Here is a 24,315-nt window from a genome sequence, read left to right on the forward strand (position 1 = left end):
CAATGGCGTCCTTGGAAAACAAACAAATAATATTAATGATAATATCTGAAGGGTGAGCGGCGCGGCGCTTTGTCGCGCGCTTGGCGCCAACACAGATTTCAAAATTATATTCATTAATAATTATTAATTTGCGTCAAAATACTCGTTCACAAATCAGCAATAAACCTTATAAAACAAATCTTTATAATACATTACATAAATATTACAACAAATATTTGTAATACATTACATAAATATTACAACAAATGTTTGTAATACATTACATAAATATTACAACAAATGTTTATAATACATTACACAAATCTTAGCAACAGTAGGCTAGCAATTCATTTTATTTCATTTCTTCTTGATCTGTTTCACTATTTTTTATAATTTTACAGCTTAACAAGATCATTAATTATTTCCTCCAGTGCTGGGAACCTTCCTTTACCTGAGACACGCCCATCACGCCCACGCCCACCCAGATATAAGAGCATTTTTTAGGGTGTTTTTACGGTTCTCAATGCAGAGTGACATGATTTCTACATTGCTAACAGGAGAAACACTCTTGAAAACCCTCTAGTCATCTCTAGGCCCTTGGAAAACAGTCGTGATGAGAGAATAAAGCTTTTTTAAGCAAGATTTTAAGATATCAGAGCAATTTTTAGGGTGTTTTTACAGTTTTAAAGGCAGAATGACATGATTTCTGCAATAGTAAGAGGAGAAACACTCTTGAAAACCCTCCAGTCATCTCTGAGGCCTTGGAAAACAGTCGTGGAGAGAGAATAAAGCTTTTTGCAATGTGGGCGTAATTCTGCCTTCAAAAGTACGCCTAGGGGTGGGTTGGACGTAAAATTCACACGAAAAACTAGGATATTGTTGAATTTTGTAAGATTTCAGTACAGTATGGTGTGTTTATATAGAAGTCAAGTATTATATCACTGCCATTTCTTAAGTATACTGTTTCAAACTAATATATCTTGTTTGATGTTTTGTTATACGTTTTATCTAGTCATATCATACAACAAAAACGACTATAAAGTGATATGGAGGGACAAAATTGTTATTAAAGAGCGAAGAATTATGAGAAGAAGTCATTACGAAAAGATTGACTCAAAGCGAGAATGTAAAATCAATAAACGACAGAAATTTATAGACGACAGAAGAGTGACGGTATTATAAGAACATCGCTATTATGGTATCAAGGACTTTTAATATATATTTTAATTCCTATTTATATATGTTGAACTCCTTTTCCGTGCTGTGGGTGGAGTGGGCGGCGTGTCGGGGCGTGGGCGGCGTTGAAATAGGTGATATAAGATTTTGGTGTGTTCTGTTCTGTCTTATTTCAGTCCAGCTGGTCTATCCCAGTGCATCCCAGCCTCTCTCAGTGCCTCCCAGCCTCTCCCAGTGCATCCCAGCCTCCCAGCCTCTCCCAGCCTCCCAGCCTCTCAGTGCATCCCAGCCTCCCAGTGCCTCCCAGCCTCTCCCAGTGCTCTCCCAGTGCCTCCCAGTGCCTCCCAGTGTCTCCCAGCCTCTCCCAGTCCTCCCAGCCTCTCCCAGTGCCTCCCAGCCTCCCAGTGCATCCCAGCCTCTCCCAGTGCATCCCAGTGTCTCCTAGCCTCTCCCAGTCTCTCCCAGCCTCTCCCAGTGCATCCCAGTGCCTCCCAGTACCTCCCAGTCTCTCCCAGCCTCTCCCAGTGCATCCCAGCCTCCCAGTACCTCCCAGCCTCCCCAGTGCCTCCCAGCCTCTCCCAGTGCCTCCCAGCCTCCCAGTGCCTCCCAGCCTCCCCAATGCCCCCAGTGTCTCCCAGCCTCCCAGTGCCCCCAGCCTCCCAGCCTCCCAGCCTCCCCAGTGCATCCCAGCCTCCCCCAGTGCCTCCCAGCCTCTCCCAGTCTCTCCCAGCCTCTCCCAGTGCATCCCAGCCTCTCCCAGTAGCCTCCCCAGTGCTCCCAGCCTCTCCCAGTGCCTCCCAGCCTCTCCCAGTGCCTCCCAGCCTCTCCCAGTGCCTCCCAACCTCTCCCAGTGCCTCCCAGCCTCTCCCAGTGCCTCCCAGCCTCTCCCAGTGCCTCCCAACCTCTCCCAGTGGCATCACAGCTCCCACTGCATCCCAACCTCTCCCAGTGCCTCCCAGTCTCTCCCAACCTCTCCCAGTGCCTCCCAGCCTCTCCCAGTGCATCCCAACCTCTCCCAGTGCATCCCAACCTCTCCCAGTGCCTCCCAATCTCTCCCAGTGCAACCCAGTCTCTCTCAGTGCCTCCCAGCCTCTTCCAGTGCCTCCCAACCTCTCCCAGTGCCTCCCAGCTCTCCCAGTGCTTTCCAGCCTCTCCCAGTGCATCCCAACCTCTCCCAGTGCCTCCCAGTCTCTCCCAACCTCTCCCAGTGCCTCCCAACCTCTCCCCGTGCCTCCCATCCTCTCCTATTGCCTCCCAGCCTCTCCCAGTGCCTCCCAGCCTCTCCCAGTGACATCACAGCTTTTTCCAGTGCATCCCAGCCTCTCCCACTGCCTCCCAGCCTCTCCAGTGCCTCCCAGCCTCTCTCAGTGTATTCCAGCCTTTCCCAGTTGAGTTGAGTTGAGTTGAGTTGTAGGTCGGGAGAGATGCCTTTGTATCGGCTCTCCCTGACGTATTTTTCTGACTGTTGTGGTCTTTTGTTCTTTCACTTATTGATTTCTGTTATCGTCTTCTATTTCCTTGATCTTCTTTTGTCTTACATTCCAAAATTTTTGCAGAGTTGTGTTTGTTTGTTGTATGTCTGTATTGTTAAAAAGCAGAGCCCCAATTATTTTTCAGTATTTTCCTGGTATGGCTGGTGTATTAATTTCTCCTCTTTATGCTTTGGCAAAATGAATTGATGTTACAATTAACGCTTTTTCATCTTGAAAGATTTTTGTATGCAGTATTTTAGAACAAAATGTTATTTTCAATTGTACTACGTTCTGTGAAACCTCCTTGCGTTTGTTTCCTAAGCTGTTCTTTGTTATGTGATCTTCTAAGCTATCTCTTATGATTGACATCATTAGTTTATACCCAACGTTAGTTAATGCAATAGGTCTCAAATCCTTGGCTTTTGGGCATCTTGTTTTGGGGATCATCACTGTCCTTGATTCTTTCCAGCTTGGTGGTACATGGCCTGACTCTAATGTACTTTTCATTCCCTTTGCTAATATTTCCTTTAATACTGTGCTATTTCCTATCTCCTTGTACATTTGTCCTTTAATATTATCTGTCCCCACAGCTCGTTTGCTCTTCATTTTCCCAGACACCTCGCCACTCTTTCCTCTGTGATAATGTTCTGTTGTAATTGCACCTCTCCTCCTGTCACCCTTCTTGCCATGTCGATGTGTTCCCATACCTCCACTGCACAAGTCTGTATATATTGCATTTGTGTCCCTTGTTCATCAACTGCGTTCAGCCTAACTGATCGTTTCTCTTCTATGTCTTTGATCATGTTCTCATACTCCTCTCTCTTCCTCACATTCCACATTTCTTCAATATTGTTTTCATATTTTCTATATATGTTGCTCCACAATTTCTTTACCTCCTCCCCGCCACCTTCTCCTGCTCCAGTTGTACCCCATCTTCTCCATAGATTTTAGGGATTTTTCTCCTTGATCTTTTCCCTTTTAGCTTCTTAATGTACTCCCACATCTTCTTTCCTCCATCCTTGCTTTCCTTCATTTCTTTGACTGTTTTCTCTTCTTGTTTACAGATCTCCTTTTTATTAGCACATGTACCCTTTCTTTTTGCTTTGGGTATAACTCCTTCCACCTTTCCTCTCTTCTTCATTTGTTGTTGCATTTCTCCTCCTCCTTTCTTTGATTTCTTTCCTAATTACATCATTTATCCATACAGGCTCTGTGTTCTTGCTATTCTTTTCTCCTCTTCTCCTATATTTTCCTTTTAGCACCTTCTCTTTATTAGTGACTCCAATTTTTCAATGTTCTCCACTTCCTTATTTAGCGCCTGGCTTTCCATGCACACCCAAAATCTTTCTAAGGAATTATTGTCTGTTTTATAATACTCCTTCACAACCCACTCTTTTCTCTCACATTTTTTCTTCTCCTCTTTTATTATTAGCTCCACTTCAATTGGATTGTGGTCTGACATGTCAAAATGTCCTTCTCCTCATCTATATGCATGCTCTTGAATTTCCTATAGACTTGATTTGTTGCCAGTACATAATCAATAACACTCCTTTGTTCATTTCTGCTCCATGTGAACTCTCCTCCTGTGCATTTGCAATCATCATTTAACATTATCAATTCCAAAATGATTTCTCCATTTGTATTCACCTTCTGCTCCCCTTTGAAGCCCACATGTCCATTAAAGTCACCCATGACTAAGAGCGGTTGAGAGTTTCCATTTATTATCCTTTCCATTTGTAGCTTAATATTATTATTTCTGGGTGGATCGTTAACACTCAGGTAAACCACTACTAGTCTCATCTCCCATCCTCTCATTTTCCCTTTTGTGTGCAATATATCCGGACATTTTGTTGGTATCTTCTCTAGCTGTACTCCTGTATCCTTCCTATATAGCACCATTAGTCCTCCTCCTTTCTATCTTGCTCCTCTCTCATATTATCTACTATCACACAGTTATCACTGAAGTTTATATCTCTTAGCTTCTTCTGGGTCTCTGTTAAGCAAACTATACTATCATCACTCACTAACTCTTCTACTTCTTTTGCTTTAGTTTGTGTTAGCCCTTGTATATTTATTACTTTCATTTTGACACTCTTTTCGCTGATTTCTTTGTCCCGTACACCTGTATTTCAGTCCCCACCAGTGCCTTCTCCTACTCTCACAATTTTTCCCCTCTGTATTTTCCACTGGCCTCCTTGTCTTCTTTTGTCTTGCAACTTTTCCTTTAGCATTGCGTCTTGTTCTCTCTCTTTCTTAGTTTTGTCAGGGCAATCCTGATTTGACTTATGTCTTCCTCATGACAGTCTCTCAGCTGTCTGCCCCTCTTCACCACCTCCCATTTATCATATACATCACGCAGACATACATACTATTAGGGGCCTCTCACTCCCTCTCACTTTCATTCCCATTCTGTACATCTTCTCCACCTGTGCTCCTTCCACCCATAACTTCTCATGAAATACATGCTCACAGACTTCTCTGTCCTCCTTTTCTCTCTCCCAGTGCATCCCAGCCTCTCCCAGTCCATCCCAGTGTGTGTGTGTAAATAATAATAATAATAATAATAATAATAATATGGTTTATTAGTAATTGCAGTACATAGATACTGAAAATGCACACATGGGGATTGAGGGAGACTTAAGATGAGAACCTTAAGTTAGCTGTTTATGGGTGGCACCATGGAGGGGATAGCACTGTGATGATAACGGTCAGTTCTTGGGGCCTTGAGTGGCGTGACCACGTTTGTGTGTGGTGTGGCATGGATTGGCTGGGGCGCGTCAGGGGGAGATGTTGTAGCCGTGAGTGGCACAGCAGGCCTCTACCCATCTTGACGAGGGCCGCTTGGTGTGTATTTACCTAGTTGTATTTTATCTAGTTGTAGTTTTACAGGGCCTGGGCTTTATGCTCGTGTGGCCCCGTCTCCATATCTACACTTATCCAATCTTACTTTAAAAGTATGCACACTCGTTGCAGACACTACTTCTTCATCTAAACTGTTCCACGTCTCAATACATCTCTGCGGAAACTATATTTTTAATATCTCTCAGACATCTTCCTTTTCTTAGCTTTTTACTATGCGATCTTGTGCTTCGGATGTCATATTCTTCTCTCAGGATCAGTTTCTCATTATCCACTTTGTCCATTCTGTTGATCAATTTATAAACTTGTATCAAGTCTCCTCTCTCCCTTCTTTGTTCCAGGGTTGGTAGATCCATAGCCTTTAGTCTCTCCTCATATGTCATCCCTTCAAATTCTGGAACCATTCTTGTAGCTATTCTTTGTAGCCTCTCCAATTTCTTTATGTGTTTCTTTTTATGAGGAGTCCACACTACTCCTGCATATTCCAATCTGGGTCTTATTATAGTACTTATCAATTTCTTCATCATTTCTTTGTCCATGTAGTGAAATGCTACTCAAATATTCCTTAGCAAATTATATGTTTCTCTAAAAATTCTATCAATATGGCTTACTTGTTGATTGTTTTCTTCCATCGTCACTCCTAAGTCCTTTTCCTTTTGACTTTCTCCAGTTCTACTCCGTCTCCCATCTTATAGATTCCCACGGGTCGTCTTTCACTCTTTCCCATTTCCATGACATGACTTTTGTTCACATTGAATTCCATTTCCACTTCTTACTCCATTCCCAGATCTTATTTAGGTCTTCTTGCAGTATTTCAGTGTGTGTGTGTGTGTGTGTGTCATACAAAGTCAGTTTTATCCAATATTTCTACATTGTGTTGTTTAAATAGAGATAGTTTTGTGTATTTCTTTGCTACAACAACATTCATTAAAGTTCTCTCTCTCTCTCTCTCTCTCTCTCTCTCTCTCTCTCTCTCTCTCTCTCTCTCTCTCTCTCTCTCTCTCTCTCTCTCTCTCAGATGTTAATCAAGTTTGATTTATTTGAGATTGTGTAAAATTATTTTAAGAAAGTTTGTCATGTTTTGAGGTCATTTAAGACAGTTTGGTAGGTTTTGAGGGCATTTTAAGACAGTTTGGTAGGTTTTGAGGGCATTTTAAGACAGTTTGGGATGTTTTGAGGGCATTTTAAGAGTTTTGAGGGCATTTTAAGACAGTTTTGAGTTAATTTTAAGACAGTTTGGTAGGTTTTGAGTTAATTTTAAGGCAGTTTGGGATGTTTTGAGGGCATTTTAAGAGAGTTTGTCATGTTTTGAGTTAGTTTTAAGACAGTTTGGTACGTTTTGAGGCCATTTTAAGACAGTTTGGGATGTTTTGAGGGCTTTTTAAGACAGTTTGACATGTTTTGAGGCATTTTGAGATAGTTTGGTATTTTGTGAGGGCAATATAAGACAATTTTGGGCATGATAAGACAACTTTATTGACATTAGGAAGGATGCATGGAGGTCACAAGATTATTGGTGTTCTGTTTGTTAATCTCCAGGCCACATACTCTCCCTGTCTCCACCACCACCTGACCACCACTCTCTGCGTCTTCCATGCTCTCGCTGACAGCATTCCATCGTCTGCAAAGAATAAGTGAGTCACATTTAAAGTGTCATCTTTGAAGCACAAATTTACACTTTCTAATGTCTTTATTATTATTTTGAAAGTTATTAACCCCTTCAGTACTGGGACCTATTTTTACCTTGAGGTTTGTGTACCATTAGACCATTTTGATGACATTAGGAAGGGTGTATGGAGGGCAGAGGATAAATGGCCACAGTCTTCACTATTTTAACCCCTTCAGTACTGGGACATATTTTTACCTTGAGGTTTGTATACCATTAGACCATTTTGATGACATTAGGAAGGGTGTATGGAGGGCAGAAGATTAATGGCCACAGTCTTCACTATTTTAACCCCTTCAGTACTGGGATGTATTTTTACCTTGAGATTTGTGTACCATTAGACCATTTTATTGGCATTAGGAAGGGTGTATGGAGGTCAGAGGATAAATGGCCACAATCTTCACTATTTTAACCCCTTCAGTACTGGGATGTATTTTTACCTTGAGATTTGTGTACCATTAGACCATTTTGATGACATTAGGAAGGGTGTATGGAGGGCAGAGGATAAATGGCCACAGTCTTCACTATTTTAACCCCTTCAGTACTGGGATGTATTTTTACCTTGAGATTTGTGTACCATTAGACCATTTTATTGACATTAGGAAGGTTGTATGGAGGGCAGAGGATAAATGGCCACAGTCTTCACTATTTTAACCCCTTCAGTACTGGGACACATTTTTACCTTGAGATTTGTGTACCATTAGACCATTTTGATGACATTAGGAAGGGTGTATGGAGGGCAGAGGATAAATGGCCACAGTCATCACTATTTTAACCCCTTCAGTACTGGGACGTATTTTTACCTTGAGGTTTGTGTACCATTAGACCATTTTATTGATATTAGGAAGGGTGTATGGAGGGCAGAGGATAAATGGCCACAGTTTTCACTATTTTAACCCCTTCAGTACTGGGACACATTTTTACCTTAAGGTATGTGTACCATTAGACCATTTTGATGACATTAGGAAGGGTGTATGGAGGTCAGAGGATAAATGGCCACAGTCTTCACTATTTTAACCCCTTCAGTACTGGGACACATTTTTACCTTGAGGTTTGTGTACCATTAGACCAGTTTGATGACATTAGGAAGGGTGTATGGAGGTCAGAAGATTAATGGCCACAGTCTTCACTATTTTAACCCCTTCAGTACTGGGACGTATTTTTACCTTGAGATTTGTGTACCATTAGACCATTTTACCATTTTATTGACACTAAGAAGAGTCTATGGAGATCACAAGATTAATGGCCACAGTCTTCATAATTTTTAACCCCTTCAGTACTGGGAGGCATTTTTACTGTGAGTTTTGGGCGTGATTAGACGATTTTATTGACATTAGGAAGAGTCTATGGAGGTCAGAGGATTAATGGCCTGAGTTTTCACTATTTGAATCCCCACATAATAAGTTTGTGAAGCTGTATAGAATCACCAAAATAGAAAACAGAATGACTATGTATGAAAGCACGTCCTGGTAGTGAAGGGGTTAATTTGCCAAGTGTTATGGAGGCTGTATGTACATCCCCCTGCTGTCTGTCTGTCTGTCTGTCTGTCTGATGCCACTTGTTAAATTTTGTGTTTGAAGTCTTAGTCTAGTTTTGTCTCCAGGGTAAACTTTTGTTATTAGGTCTAGTACTTTTCATTTATTTGATATTCCATAAGAATTTTGATCCTATAATCCTTCTTATACTGTCTAAAACTTTGCAAACATCTATTGATATGACAATTAAAGATTTTTTTACTTTGAAATGATTTTTGTACACAATATCTGAGTATGAACAGGCCATTTTCTAGCCTACCTCCCAGGAAGCTGGAGCGCATTCCCTATTATTGCACGTTATAATGGGTTCGGGATACGGTAATTCTGATTTGTGGTAAGGTTTTCAGGAACGCACATGTACCGTGTAACGAGGACTTACCGTACATGTAAAGTAGTTAAAGTACATTAATATACAGTTTAATGACGCAGTGTTGTCTGTGTGGACACTCTGTGTGGATGTTGGTGCTGTGAAGGAATGAAAGCTGTTTATGTGACATAGAGGAAATATATTATTATAAAAAGACTGACTTTGCTTCAATCCTGCAAATGTACCATACAAGAAGTTAAGAGATTTTTGAGCCACATTTCACTGAGTGTGCAGAGATTTATCTATTTGTGTGAGGAATGTGTTCCCGAGAGCATCATGTCATGTCAAGATGGCACAAAGGTAAGCTGATTACTGACCTAAGCTGTCTGAGATGTCACTGCGAACCAAAGCATTTTATCAGAGACAGGTCTATTCGTGGGGAACCTCAGTTTCAGTAAAAACACTCCATTTTATCCCAAAACACACTCAAAACACCATGTAACTCCTCAAAATGCCCCAAAACACACCCAGAGCTCAATACAAACACACCCACACACACTCAATACATCCAAACCACTTAAAACACTCAATTTTATCCCAAAACATTTCAAAATGCCCCAAAACAAATTCTGAGCTCAATACAAACACACCCACACACACTCAATACGCCCAAACCACTTGAAACACTCAATTTTATTCCCAAACACACTCAAAACACGATGTAACACCTCAAAATGCCCCAAAACATACTCTGAGCATAAAGGTAAGCTGATTACTGAGCTAAGCTGTCTGGGGTGTCACTGAAGCAAAGCATTTTCTCAACAAGGTAAGCTGATTACTGAGCTAAGCTGTCTGGGGTGTCACTGAAGCAAAGCATTTTCTCAACAAGGTAAGCTGATTACTGAGCTAAGCTGTCACAATTGTATCGTCATTGGGCATTATCATTTTATACTTCTCCATGCATTCTAATATCATTCTTCCATTTCCATCTGGCTTTTGTGTTCCTTTGAATCCCACGTGGCCATTCAAGTCCCAGATTGTAAGCAGTGGATGTTGTGCATTAGTCTCTATGATCTTCTCAATTTCCAGTTTGATAGTACCATTCCTTAGTTTATCATCTACACTAAAGTACACTACAGTTATGTTAACCTCCCATCCCTACACTAAAGTACACTACAGTTATGTTAACCTCCCATCCCTAACCCCTTCAGTACTGGGACACATTTTACCTTCAGATTTGTGTGCCATTAGACCATTTTATTGACATTAGGAAGGGTGTATGGAGGACAGAAGATTAATGGCCACAGTCTTCACTATTTTAACCCCTTCAGTACTGGGACACATTTTTACCTTGAGATTTGTGTACCATTAGACCATTTTATTGACATTAGGAAGGGTGTATGGGCAGAAGATTAATGGCCAGTCTTCACTATTTTAACCCCTTCAGTACTGGGACACATTTTTACCTTCAGATTTGTGTGCCATTAGACCATTTTATTGACATTAGGAAGGGTGTATGGAGGGCAGAAGATTAATGGCCACAGTCTTCACTATTTTAACCCTTTCAGTACTGGGACACATTTTACCTTGAGATTTGTGTGCCATTAGACCATTTTATTGACATTAGGAAGGGTGTATGGAGGGCAGAAGATTAATGGCCACAGTCTTCACTATTTTAACCCCTTCAGTACTGGGACACATTTTTACCTTGAGATTTGTGTGCCATTAGACCATTTTATTGACATTAGGAAGGGTGTATGGAGGGCAGAAGATTAATGGCCACAGTCTTCACTATTTTAACCCCTTCAGTACTGGGACACATTTTTACCTTGAGATTTGTGTGCCATTAGACCATTTTATTGACATTAGGAAGGGTGTATGGAAGGCAGAAGATTAATGGCCACAGTCTTCACTATTTTAACCCCTTCAGTACTGGGATACATTTTACCTTGAGATTTGTGTACCATTAGACCATTTTATTGACATTAGGAAGGGTGTATGGAGGGCAGAAGATTAATGGCCACAGTCTTCACTATTTTAACCCCTTCAGTACTGGGACACATTTTACCTTGAGATTTGTGTACCATTAGACCATTTTATTGACATTAGGAAGGGTGTATGGAGGCAGAAGATTAATGGCCACAGTCTTCACTATTTTAACCCCTTCAGTACTGGGACACATTTTACCTTCAGATTTGTGTGCCATTAGACCATTTTATTGACATTAGGAAGGGTGTATGGAAGGCAGAAGATTAATGGCCACAGTCTTCACTATTTTAACCCCTTCAGTACTGGGACACATTTTTACCTTGAGATTTGTGTGCCATTAGACCATTTTATTGACATTAGGAAGGCAGAAGATTAATGGCCACAGTCTTCATATTTTAACCCCTTCATTACTGGGACACATTTTTACCTTGAGATTTGTGTACCATTAGACCATTTTATTGACATTAGGAAGGGTGTATGGAGGACAGAAGATTAATGGCCACAGTCTTCACTATTTTAACCCCTTCAGTACTGGGACACATTTTTACCTTGAGATTTGTGTACCATTAGACCATTTTATTGACATTAGGAAGGGTGTATGGAGGACAGAAGATTAATGGCCACAGTCTTCACTATTTTAACCCCTTCAGTACTGGGACACATTTTTACCTTGAGATTTGTGTACCATTAGACCATTTTATTGACATTAGGAAGGGTGTATGGAGGACAGAAGATTAATGGCCACAGTCTTCACTATTTTAACCCCTTCAGTACTGGGACACATTTTTACCTTGAGATTTGTGTGCCATTAGACCATTTTATTGACATTAGGAAGGGTGTATGGAGGCAGAAGATTAATGGCCACAGTCTTCACTATTTTAACCCCTTCAGTACTGGGACACATTTTTACCTTGAGATTTGTGTACCATTAGACCATTTTATTGACATTAGGAAGGGTGTATGGAGGGCAGAAGATTAATGGCCACAGTCTTCACTATTTTAACCCCTTCAGTACTGGGACACATTTTTACCTTGAGATTTGTGCACCATTAAACCATTTTATTGACATTAAGAAGGGTGTATGGAGGGCAGAAGATTAATGGCCACAGTCTTCACTATTTTAACCCCTTCAGTACTGGGAAACATTTTTACCTTGAGATTTGTGTGCCATTAGACCATTTTATTGACATTAGGAAGGATGTATGGAGGACGGAAGATTAATGCCAGTCTTCACTATTTTAACATCTTCATTACTGGGACACATTTTTACCTTCAGAGTGACTAACTTTACCGATTAGAGAGAGAGAGAGAGAGAGAGAGAAGGGCTTAGTGACATATCCAGCCCTAACATTGTCAAGCCACACCATAAGACACCGCCAAGCTCCTCTGAAGTGACGGGTTGTGTGTCTAACCTTCATCAATAGAGTATAGTTGAAGTTGTTATTGTTTTTAAGGTTCCAGTGAGAGATTAACAACATTTCTAAATTATTAACAGCAGGAACACTCTACCTAGTCACCTCTGTGGCCTTCATGGAGAGAGAGAGAGAGAGAGAGAGAGAGAGAGAGAGAGAGAGAGAGAGATAGATTTTACATAAAACATAAAAGCAGCCCCCACACACACACATTAACCCTCATAGTAATAATAATAACACTGCTGCTCCTGCTACTACTACTACTACTCGCTCCTCTTTTGTCCCTGCTATGCATTTGAGGCGCAGCAGCAGCAGAAAACAGTGAGAATTGAAGGAAATGTTGGGGCGGGCTGTGGGTGTGGTGAGGTGGGCGGCGGGCGGTGTTAACTGGGGTACATATACACAACCATCGCCTTATTTACCACAGTAATGGCTATTTATCTAGTGTGGTGGTTGATTCTGGCTTTGCTTCACTCTCTGGGTCTGGAAACACAGGGGGAGTGGAAGCAGACATTGCTGGACTGTCCATGGGGAAGGCAGGGGTGAGGCGCCCCCCGTGGGTTCAATATTGACGTAGATAATTCATTTAAAAAATCGCCACAAGAAAAACGGCTCCCAGACTAGTATACACTACACTTTTAGGCGCGATAAATAGTGTAACTAATAATCAAAATATAATATTCCTACCGGGTGGTTTTTATTGAAAGCGGTGGAAAGGAAGGTGTTTGTGTCCAATTAACGGGTGACAAACACACCACAATGTCGAGATGGAAAGCTCACCCAAACTACGTTATATTACATTTTCTGAATAACACAAATTTTCGCTTTCCAGCCGAATAAAGAAAACACAGATTCTTTGTCATATAAAGATTTTTGTTTTCTATTTTGTTACCATTCAAAATTTTGAAATTGAAAATACGAATAGGTAGACTAAACTTTATGGAATATTGTTACTTGAATCATGTTTTCATATCTTTTAAGTGTTATATCAAGCACCAAAACAATCCTAGGCGTGCTAATAAAAAAAAAAAAACGTTATATTCCTTGCAGTGACTTTAACGTTATTTTTTCGGTAAACCAAAACACAGCTGGACTCGATTCTATTGTAGTTTAGAAATTAGTTTACTTTACTAATAACAAATCAGATATCAGAAAAGTGCCAACTTCACTAAATAAGTAGAAATATTTCAATCCTTATGGCGAAATATGTTTTTTATCAAGATTTTTGAGTGACCCCAACACCCCCATTTCGGTATTGGGAATATAATACACATGTTATTTTCATTTTCTTTACCATTTCATATTTTATTTATTTTATTTCAATGTTATTTTGAATTTTATAAGAAGTTTGAGTGATAGAGGAAGTGTATACAATGATGTCGACATTTTGCGTAGAAGAAGAAGAAGATCCGCCATTGTTAGCTCTGTTTTGAGATTTACAGTTTTGAACATTTGTGGAGCAGGTGAGTTATTCCCAAGTGTGTGCGTGTACATGCTTATTATCTAAAGTATGTAGAGTTAGTGAGACGTGCCAATTAAGGTGAAAAAGTCTGGTAAAGTGAAAATAAGTGCGTCTTTATAAGCAAACTTTTGGGTTTTGTTGCCTCATATTTGCGGTGGTCATTCCTGCCCTCCTACGCATTGTCACGCCCCATATTGCCTCCATAGATAGCTTATGCACCCATACACCTCCCATGCGCGGGATAGTTTGATAGTTGAAGCGGTTACTGAGATATGGTGGTGTTCTTGTGTTAGGCAGTGTCCGCCATCCTGCCTTCCACATCGGCCCTCTCTGTGTTAACTATTTTCAGTTTTTCTTATTTACTACGCCTTGTCACGCCCTCATATTGCCTCCGTAGATAGTTTGTGGATCCATACACCTCCCATATGCGTGATAGTTTGATAGTTGAAGTGGTTAGTGAGATATGGTGGTGTTATAGTGTGGTAGGCAGTGTCCTTCACTCTTTCCTACGCCTTGTCACGCCTCATTTATACTATTACTACCACCACCACCACTACAACAACTACCACTATTCCAGAGGTGCACCATGGCTTGCCACAATGTCACAATGGGTTCTTGGAGAGCCGCTGCTGTTGACTTGCTGCATGTCTCCTCTCTGCGGCAAAACTCCACAAATACTCCACTCACCAAGTTCCAGAGGGAGAGGTGAGTGTGTGTGGGTGTGGGAAAGGTGTCCTCAGGTGTGCTGTGAGTGTGGTGTGTGTGTAAGTGTGTTTTTTGTACGTTTTTTGTAATGTCAACTATAGCTACCTATGTATAGTGTTTATTTTTTTTTTTTGGTGTTGGTTGGCTAGGGTAAACTTATTGTGGGCGTTATCCAGGTGTGATTTAAGGGTTGTTTGTGGAGTGTGTGTGTGTGTGATGCAATATTTTTAGGTAATTTTTGGTGCGTTTTGGTTAGGTAATGTTTGTCTTGTTTCCTCCACAGGTTACCTCCAGGCTTTTCCTTCAGTAGACTATTTCCTCCATGTTTCCTCCACCTTCCCTCTAATTTTGAGTCTCCTATCTCACTTCTATCATAGTCAAAATAGTACTTTTCTAAATCTCACTTCAAAACCTGACAATTTTTCTCATTTTCCCTCCACCACCTCCTTTTCTTTCCTCCATATCTCCCTCCACACACCAAGCTGTGTACTGTGCTGGTGTGCAGGTGTGGAAAGGTTTCCGCAGGTGTGGTGTGTGTGTGTGTACGTGTGGTGTGTGTGTAAATGTTTTTAGTGTAAGCTACTATATATTTTTTGGGTGTGTGTTTTTTGCATTTTCCAGTGTTTGCAAAGGGTTGTTTGTGGTTTGTTGGTGTGTGCAGGTGTGGGAATGGTGTGTGCTGGTGTGCTGTGTGTTTGGTGAGTGTCGGGTGTGTGAAAGCGTGTTTTTCCTTACAATTTTGTCTCATAAACCTCAATTTTTAACTTGTTTTGGCCGGAAAATATTTGTCTTTTTAAAATCCTCCTATTACCACCACCACCACCACCACCACTGTCCAACCACACCCACAACCACCACAAACAACCAACATTACCACATCAGATGCTCACAAAACCACACCATTTCACTACCACCACTAGTACTATTATAACCACCACCACCTCCTCCCAACAGGATCACCAGCCACCACCGGCCGTACTAAAGGAAGTGGCTCTATGTAGGGATGGAACATAGCAACTACACCAGCTGGGACACACCTAGCCAACTGTGAGTATTGAAGGCTGTTTTAGGGTGTTTGAAGACTTTGAGGGTGTTTAAGGCTACTTTAGGGTGTTTTAAGGCTGTCTTAGGGTATTTTTAGGCTGTTTTAGATTGTTTAAGGCTATTTTAGGGTGTTTGAAGAATTTTAGGATGTTTAAGGCAGTTTTAAGCTATTTTAAGGGTGTTTAAGACTGTTTTAGTGTTTTTAGGGTTATTTTAAGGCTATTTAAGGGTGTTTAAGACTGTTTTTAACTATTTTAGGCTATGTTAGGGTGTTTTAAGGGTGTTTCAAGATATTTACAGTACATGCACACACCATCGCTCCATCAGTGCTTCATCTACTCGCTTTGTGTGTTTTTTATGATTCAGTGACAAAGTGGCTAACTGTTTTCAGGGACACTGGGTACGGTGGCTTGGGGGGAGGGACCGTGTGGCCTGAGGGGAGGGATGGTGGCCGGTGGGCAGTGTGTTACTGACCAGTGTGGTGTAATGGTGTTGTCATTGTCACCCTTGAGGATTCTGAGGGTGAGCTGGCTCTATTAGATGAATTACAGGATTCTGAGGACAATGAGAGTCAATCAGAAGGACTCATTAGTGACTCACATGAGGAATATTTGCCAGAAAAGGACAGTGAGGCCAGGAGCTCCCAGGAAGAAAGTGATGGAAGTGGTGAGGATGACAATTAAGGGAGATGGAAAGCATATATGTTGATTTAGAAGAGTGTATGGTTTAAAATGTGGACATGGAAGTGGGGAGGATGACAATTAATGGACATGGAAAGCATAGATGTTGATTTAGAAGAGTGTATGGTTTTAAATGTCAACATGGAAGCAGTGAGGATGACAATTAAGAGATGAAAAGCATATATGTTGATTTAGAAGAGTGTACAGTTTTAAATGTGGACATGGAAGCAGGAGGATAAGAATTAAGGAGATGGAAAGTATATATGTTGATTTAGAAGAGTGTACAGTTTTAAATGTGGACACAGAAGTGTGGAGGATGACAATTAAGAGAGATGGAAAGCATGTATGTTGATTTAGAAGAGTGTACAGTTTTAAATGTGGACATGGAAGTGTGGAGGATGAGGATTAAGAGAGATGAAAGTATCTATGTTGATTTAGAAGAGTGTAAGGTTTAAAATGTTGACATGGAAGTGTGGAGGATGACAATTAGGAGAGATAGAAAGCATTTATGTTGATTTAGAAGAGTGTACAGTTTTAAATGTCAACACAAAAGCAGTGAGGATAAGAATTAAGGAGATGGAAAACATAGATGTTGACAGTACCTTGGCATGTGACTGGCCATGTGTGCTGAAGGGCAGGAGATCCGCACTTCAAGCAGGAATGCTGGAAAGAATGAAAAAAAAAAAAGAAAAGAAAAGAAAAATTAGGTTGCTTATCAACAATAATGAGATGATGAGTGAATGTATCCAAGATTATTTATAGAAGCCAGTAAATATTGGTACAGAATGAATAACCAACATACTTGAAATGCAAGTTGCAAAATTGATCTCTGCATGTGTCACCAGATCAGTGGTGGGGCAGGTGGGCCATGTTTCTGGCAGGATTGCTGAAAAAAAAGGTGGTTAATCAACAGTAATGAGATACTAATGCATGATAAGTAGACATATCCAAGATCAAATACAGTAAAGCCAGTATATATTGGTACAAAATAATCAACATACTTGAAATGCAAGTTGCAGAATTCATCTCGATACAGGCGACCCGGATTTTGTCGAGCAGCTGGAAGTGGTGGCACTTCTTGTACGATGTCGTGCTGCTGCTCTTCAAAGTCAGGGTGGCCTGCATCAATAGGAATAGGAATATTCCTGTCTTTACATATATTGTGCAACATAGCACAAACATGCACCATCTTGCACACCTTCAATGGTGGGCTGACCCGGACCTCACTGTGCAAGACATGAAATCGGTGTTTCAGCTGCCCAGTGCCTCTTTGGACAACACTGCGTGTCTGCTTGTGAGCCCTGAAAGAAAACATCAATGATAATAACAGCCATCATATACCATTAACCTGTCAATATGATGGGGACAATCAAAATTCTATCCAGGTGTTGTTGTATTAAATTATTTTCATGATTTATTTTTCTTGCTCTACAAACCAATATGTATTAGTAGGAACTGTGGCACTGTCCAAATGAAGTGGTCCCTCCAGTTTTCCTCGTTTCCCAGCTCCACCCTCACAGCTCTCACTCAGCCGACATGACATCTATTGAAAATATGATAACCAAAACATTGAAGTAATGCAGTTCACAACCTGCACAGTGGGACATCTTGCCTCAAACTGAATTCAAATTCATACCGCAAGTCTCAAGGCCACCGTGATTGGTTGAATAAATTATGATTTTTTTCATTGGCTGCCAGTTCACTTTCAAACGGAAGTAACCAATCAGTTTGAATCTCTCCCTCACTGTTGGTCCTTGGGCAAGTGGAAGTCTCTGGCATCTTTTCTCACTCACCTCTTTGAGCCTGGAGACATATGTTCCCTCACATAGGTCATCTTTTCCCATTTTGAGGCAACATCTAGCAATCCCGTGACCCGGAGTTAGGTTTCGGTACTCGAGTGATGTTATGTCAGTTTTACTCGGTAATGACATTGAGGATAGTGGTGAAAATGAAGACAGTGATTTTTATTAAGACAGAAGAAAGTGAAGACTCCAGTAGTGATTCTGATAGTGATCTGGGAGACAGAGGCCAACCCTCACAGCGACGTTCATAAACCTCCTCACATACTCCCTCGAACAATGCGCTGGTGTGTGTCACCCATGGTTGCCTCTACAGGACTGTGCTTGTCGGCCAAGTCACGTCAGTCCCATTGCCAAGAAGAGTTGCCACATTCCAATTATTATAAAAATCCACAATATTTGTAATATGTGGTTTATTTTTATTTTTCTGTTTTGAACATCATTTCATCTGAGTTCACATTTTCATGACATGAAAGTGCAAAAGTTCCTACTTTTACATCAAAGTCATATGCCCAAATGGAGAGAGAGAGAGAGAGAGAGAGAGAGCATGGTGTTATCTGAGCTTGGGGGGTTATTTCTTAGCGGCGGATTCTGCCATGAATTTTTTGACGTGCAATAACTTTGGTGTGAGAGGTGATGACATGTTGAAAACTATATCGTTGTACTCAGAATAACACAAAGAAATATGCTTTTATGAGGAAAAGAATATTTTTAGCATTTTTGACAGGTGTGATTTTTCCTCGCTGTAACAGACAGAAAGTAAATCAACCCCCCGTACTTTAAGGGGTAAGAAAGATAATGACCAATATTAGCATGAATATAACTCTAAGAAAACGTATACTCAAGCGTTATGTATGATCCACATTAACGTATGGCTCTGAGACATGGACGATAAAGAAGAACATGATCAAAAGGTTAGAAGCAGTAGAAATGTGGTTCATGCAAAGAATGCTGAGAATCCCTTGGAGTGCACGGATCACTAATGAAGGATTGAGAAGAGTAGTAATGGAAAAAACACCGGTGAAGAGTATCAGGAGGAGACACCTCAATTTTGTGGGCCATGTACTGAGAGGACATGGACTGTGGGAGAGAATGCTTGTTGGGGAGAGTATAAGGAACCAGCGAGAGGAAGACAGAGGGTCAAGTTTATGGACACATTGGTGAAACACGTCAGTGAGGGCTGGACAACTGTGGATCGGGTTAGAGTGGCTCAAAACAGAGGAGGATGGTGTTCCATGGTCGCCGACGTCACGTGACAGGCACCTCGGTAAAGGTAAAGATAAAGGGTTGGGTTGGGTTAGCTTGGGTTGTGCTGGGTTGTTTTGGGTTAGTTTGGGATTGGGTTGGGTTATGTTGGGTTGTTCTGGGTTAACTTGGGTTGTTTTTGGCTTGGGTTAGGTTGAGTTAGGTTGGGTTATGCTGGGTTGTTCTGGGTTAACTGGTTGTTTTTTGGGTTGGGTTGAGTTGGGTTGGGTTATGATGGGTTGTTTTGGGTTAACTTTGGTTGGGTTGGGTTGGGTTGAGCTGGGTTGTTTTGGGTTAGGTTAATTTCTGTTCAGTTTAGTTAAGTTAGGTTGAGTTCTGTTAGGTTTGGTTGAGTTGCATTCAGTTCAGTTTACAAAATAGTGAAGGTGACTCAATGTAAACCTATCATTACAGGAAAGTCAAGCCAATAGACACACTGCACCACCAAGCAAGTCAAGACAAGCCACAATGCAACACAAGCCTTCTACAACGCCTACAGCCATCAGCAACACCCAGAGTACAAGACAACACCTGGAGTCATGAAGAACAGTTAGGATGGATAAGCAGTTTGGAATGTTATTTTTTTAAGGACATTTTAAGACAAGTTTGGCATGTTTTTCAGGGTATTCTAAGAGAGTTTGGCATGTTTTATGGTATTTTAAGACCATTTGGCATGTTTTTATGGTGAAGATATTGGCCATTAATCTTCTGATGTCTATAAACCTTTCCTAATGTCAATAAAATGGTCTAATGGTACTCAAATCTCAAGGTAAAAATGTCTTCTAGTACTGAAGGGGTTAAAATAGTGAAGACTGTGGCCATTAATCTTGTCATTTCCATAGATCCTTGCTGATGTCAATAAAATGGTCTAATGGTACACAAATGTCAAGGTAAAATGTGTCCCAGTACTGAAGGGGTTAAAATAGTGAAGACTGTGGCCATTAACCTTCTTATGTCTATAAACCTTTCCTAATGTCAATAAAATGGTCTAATGGTACACAGATCTCAGGGTAAAAATGTGTCCCAGTCCTGAAGGGTTTAAAATAGTGAAGACTGTGGCCATTATTCTTCTGCCCTTTATAAACCTTTCCTAAAGTCAATAAAATGGTCTAATGGTACACAGATCTCAGGGTAAAAGGTATCCCAGTACTGAAGGGGTTAAAATAGTGAAGACTCTGACCATTAACCTTCTGATGTCTATAAACCTTTCCTAATGTCAATAAAATGGTCTAATGGTACACAGATCTGAGGATAAAAGGTGTCCCAGTACTGAAGGGGTTAAAATAGTGAAGACTGTGGCCATTAACCTCGTGACCTTCATAGACCCTTCCTAATGGTAATAAAATGGTCCAATGGTACACAAATGTCAAGGTAAAATGTGTCCCAATACTGAAAGGGTTAAGAAAGTGAAGACTGTGTCCATTAACCTTGTGACCTCCATAGACCCTTGCTAATGTCAATGATATGGTCTAATGGTGCACAAATCTTGAGGTATAATTGTCCCCCAGTACTGAAGGGGTTAAGATAGTGAAGACTGTGGCCTTTAATCTTGTGCCTCCATAGACCCTTCTTAAAGTGAATAAAATGGTCTAATGGTACACAGATCTCTAGGTAAAAATGTGTCCCAGTACTGAAGGGGTTAACAAGTCACACTAACCAACCACATACCCCTTACACAGAATAATTATTTATGTTACAACTTTGCCCACTAAGACTAAGTTAACAGTAATTGTAATGGGAGGCACTGCAAGGTTTTCTTCATTTTCAGAATTTTTATTTATTTATTTATTTTTTCTGTCACCTCCAGTACTCCCCCAAAAATTGTTAAGCTGCTCCCAAGGGATGATTCACCCCCAGTTTGGGAACCACTGTACTTGGAAGGTCTCATAAAAATACTGAATTTTTGTGGCAAGGTGCTAGAAATGTGTGTGTGTGTGTATTTGGAAAGTGTTTTTTTTTGGGTGAATTTTGAAATAAGTTTGTTTTATACTATGAATTTATATTTATGTGAAGATTTTTTGTGTTTTGAAGTGAGGTGAGGCTGTGTGTGTGTGTGTGTGTGTGTGTGTGTGTGTGTGTGTGTGTGTGTGTGTGTGTGTGTATTCACTGTTTGATCTGCTGCAGTCTCTGACGAGACAGCCAGACGTTACCCTACGGAGCGAGCTCAGAGCTCATTATTTCCGATCTTGGGATAGGTCTGAGACCAGGCACACACCACACACCAGGACAACAAGGTCACAACTCCTCGATTTACATCCCGTACCTACTCACTGCTAGGTGAACAGGGGCTACACGTGAAAGGAGACACACCCAAATATCTCCACCCGGCCGGGGAATCGAACCACGGTTATCTGGCTTGTGAAGCCAGCGCTCTAACCACTGAGCTACCGGGCCGTGTGTGTGTGTGTGTGTGTGTGTGTGTGTGTGTGTGTGTGTGTGTGTGTGTGTGTGTGTGTGTGTGTGTGTGTGTGTGTGTGTGTGTGTTTATGTGGGAGTGGGCAAGATGGATTATGGTTTGGTGGAGTGTGTGTGTGTGTGTGTGTGTGTGTGTGTGTGTGTGTGTGTGTGTTTGTGTGTGTGTGTGTGTGTGTGTGTATGTGTGTGTATGTGTTTGTGTGGAGTGGGCAAGATGGATTAAGGTTCAGTGGAGTGTGTGTGTGTGTGTGTGTGTGTGTGTGTGTGTGTGTGTGTGTGTGTATTTGGAAAGTGTTTTTTTGGGGTGGATTTTGTGTGTGTATGTGTGTGTTTGTGTGGGAGTGGGCAAGATGGATTAAGGTTCAGTGGAATGTGTGTGTGTTTGTGTTTGTGTTTGTGTAGGAGTGGGCAAGATGTTTTATTGTTCTCTCTCTCTCTCTCTCTCTCTCTCTCTCTCTCTCTCTCTCTCTCTCTCTCTCTCTCTCTCTCTCTCTCTCTCTCTCTCTCTCTCTCTCTCTCTCTCTCTCTCTCTCTCTCTCTCTCTCTCTCTCTCTCTCTCTCTCTTCTCTCTCTCTCTCTCTCTCTCTCTCTCTCTCTCTCTCTCTCTCTCTCTCTCTCTCTCTCTCTCTCTCTCTCTCTCTCTCTCTCTCTCTCTCTCTCTCTCTCTCTCTCTCTCTCTCTCTCTCTCTCTCTCTCTCTCTCTCTCTCTCTCTCTCTCTCTCTCTCTCTCTCTCTCTCTCTCTCTCTCTCTCTCTCTCTCTCTCGTCTCTCTCTCTCTTATCCCTCTCTCTCTGTTATTGTTGAAACAGTTTGTTTGTAAGACTGTCTCTTCAAAACTAAACATTTTTATCTTTGAATATTTGTTAACATGAAAGAACTGTTTGAAAACATTTTCTGAAGTTGAAAATTGGATTTTGTGTGTTTGTGTGGGAGTGGGCAAGATGGATTAAGGTTCGGTGGAGTGTGTGTGTGTGTGTGTGTGTTGTGTTTGTGTTTGTGTAGGAGTGGGCAAGATGGGTTAAGGTTCGGTGGAGTGTGTGTGTGTGTAAGGGTATGTTCACACTAGAAGCAGAGCGGTCCGGTTAGGTGTTCACTCAATAAGCAGAGCAGGGTGACTTACACAAGAATTCTGGGTGTCCTCTTAGCCACAGAGCAGGTCGGGCAGGCAACAATATGATGAAAAAGAAATAATAATAATAATGAATAAATAAATAGTGTCAAACTCCTCAGTGTTTATCTGGAAGGATGACAAAAAAATGTGATAATTTATAAAGGAACGTGAAATTTTGTTGGTAAAGTTGTGTGTGTGTGTGTGTGTGTATTTACCTAGTTGTATTTACCTAGTTGTAGTTTTACTGGGCCTGGGCTTTATGCTGGTGTGGCCCCGTCTCCATATCTACACCTATCCAATTTTTCTTTAAAACTGTGCACACTCGTTGCTGACACCACTTCTTCACTCAAACTGTTCCAAGTCTCAACACATCTTTGTGGGAAACTATATTTTTTAACATCTCTCAGACATCTTCCCTTTCTCAAATTTTTGCTATGCGATCTTGTGCTTCTAGTGTCATATTCTTCTCCCGGGATCAGTTTCTCTTTATCCACTTGATCCATTCCGTTGATCAATTTATAAACTTGTATCAGATCCCCTCTCTTCCTTCTCTGCTCCATGGTTGGTGGATCCATAGCATTTAGTCTCTCCTCATATGTCATCCCTTCAAATTTGTGTGTGTGTGTGTGTGTGTGTGTGGCTCATTGATCTTTACAGTGTGGTTTTTTCTTTCTTTCTCTCTCTTCCTCCTTTCTTTTGTTTTCTCTTTTTCCTTTCAATTTTCCTCAAGGGATGGAACAGGTGTGGAAGAAGAAAAGAATTTGTGATTTCCTGTCATGTTTAGTACCTGAATATCACTTCCTTTTCCTTTCTTTTTCTCTCTTCCTTCTTTCTTTTATGTTTCTTCTTTTTCCTTTAATTTTTCCTCAAGGGATGGAACAGGTGTGGAAAAAAGAAAAGTTTGTGTTTTCCTTTCATGTAAAGAACCAGAATATCACTTCCTTCTCCTCTCTTCTTGTCTCTTTCTCTTCTTTCTTTCTTTCCTCTTTTTCCTTTCATTTTTCCTCAAGGGATGGAACAGCTGTAGAAAAAAAAGAAGAGCATGTGTTTCCCTTTCATGTATAGGACCAGAATATTGCTTCCTTCTCTCTTTTTCTCTCTCTCTTTCTTTCCTCTTCTTCCTTTCGTTTTTCCTCAAGGGATGGAACAGCTGTAGAAAAAAAGAAGTGTGTTTTTGTTTTATGTATAGGACCAGAAATTCAGAATATCACCTAATTAACTTTTCTCAACAGACTACTAATACAGTGTCAAATTGTACCAGAACTATGCACAGTCTAGTCAGTGGTTGTCATTTTGAGGTCACCAATAAAGGCTCACACTGGTGGACACCTTCTTGGCCATGGGTGGAGTCGTGGAGGGCCGCTGGCTGCCCACCCACAAAAATATGTCCAAAACTATGTCAAAATTATTGCCGCTAGCAACCACTCTGCTCCACTCTGCTTGTAGTGTGAACTTACCC

The 24,315-nt window shown here is 41.1% G+C and overlaps 2 long non-coding RNA genes across 7 annotated transcripts; both read left to right on the forward strand.

Annotated features, from left to right (window-relative positions):
• Window positions 1-7,085: 7,085 nt before the first annotated feature.
• On the forward strand, window positions 7,086-19,809 carry LOC123502406. 6 transcript variants are annotated; one of them, XR_006674029.1, is made up of 4 exons: window positions 7,086-7,120; window positions 14,435-14,562; window positions 15,517-15,609; window positions 19,745-19,809. It is a non-coding gene; the product is annotated as an uncharacterized LOC123502406 (long non-coding RNA). The 6 variants fall into 6 exon arrangements; XR_006674028.1 differs by lacking the exon at window positions 7,086-7,120 and adding an exon at window positions 9,785-9,820; XR_006674027.1 differs by lacking the exon at window positions 7,086-7,120 and adding an exon at window positions 13,798-13,858.
• Window positions 19,810-21,934: 2,125 nt separating this feature from the next.
• Window positions 21,935-22,922, forward strand: LOC123502442. Its single transcript, XR_006674073.1, has 2 exons — window positions 21,935-22,105; window positions 22,697-22,922. It is a non-coding gene; the product is annotated as an uncharacterized LOC123502442 (long non-coding RNA).
• Window positions 22,923-24,315: the final 1,393 nt, after the last annotated feature.

This window comes from Portunus trituberculatus, chromosome 11, assembly GCF_017591435.1.
Source record: "Portunus trituberculatus isolate SZX2019 chromosome 11, ASM1759143v1, whole genome shotgun sequence".
Classification (NCBI taxonomy): Eukaryota; Metazoa; Arthropoda; class Malacostraca; order Decapoda; family Portunidae; genus Portunus; species Portunus trituberculatus.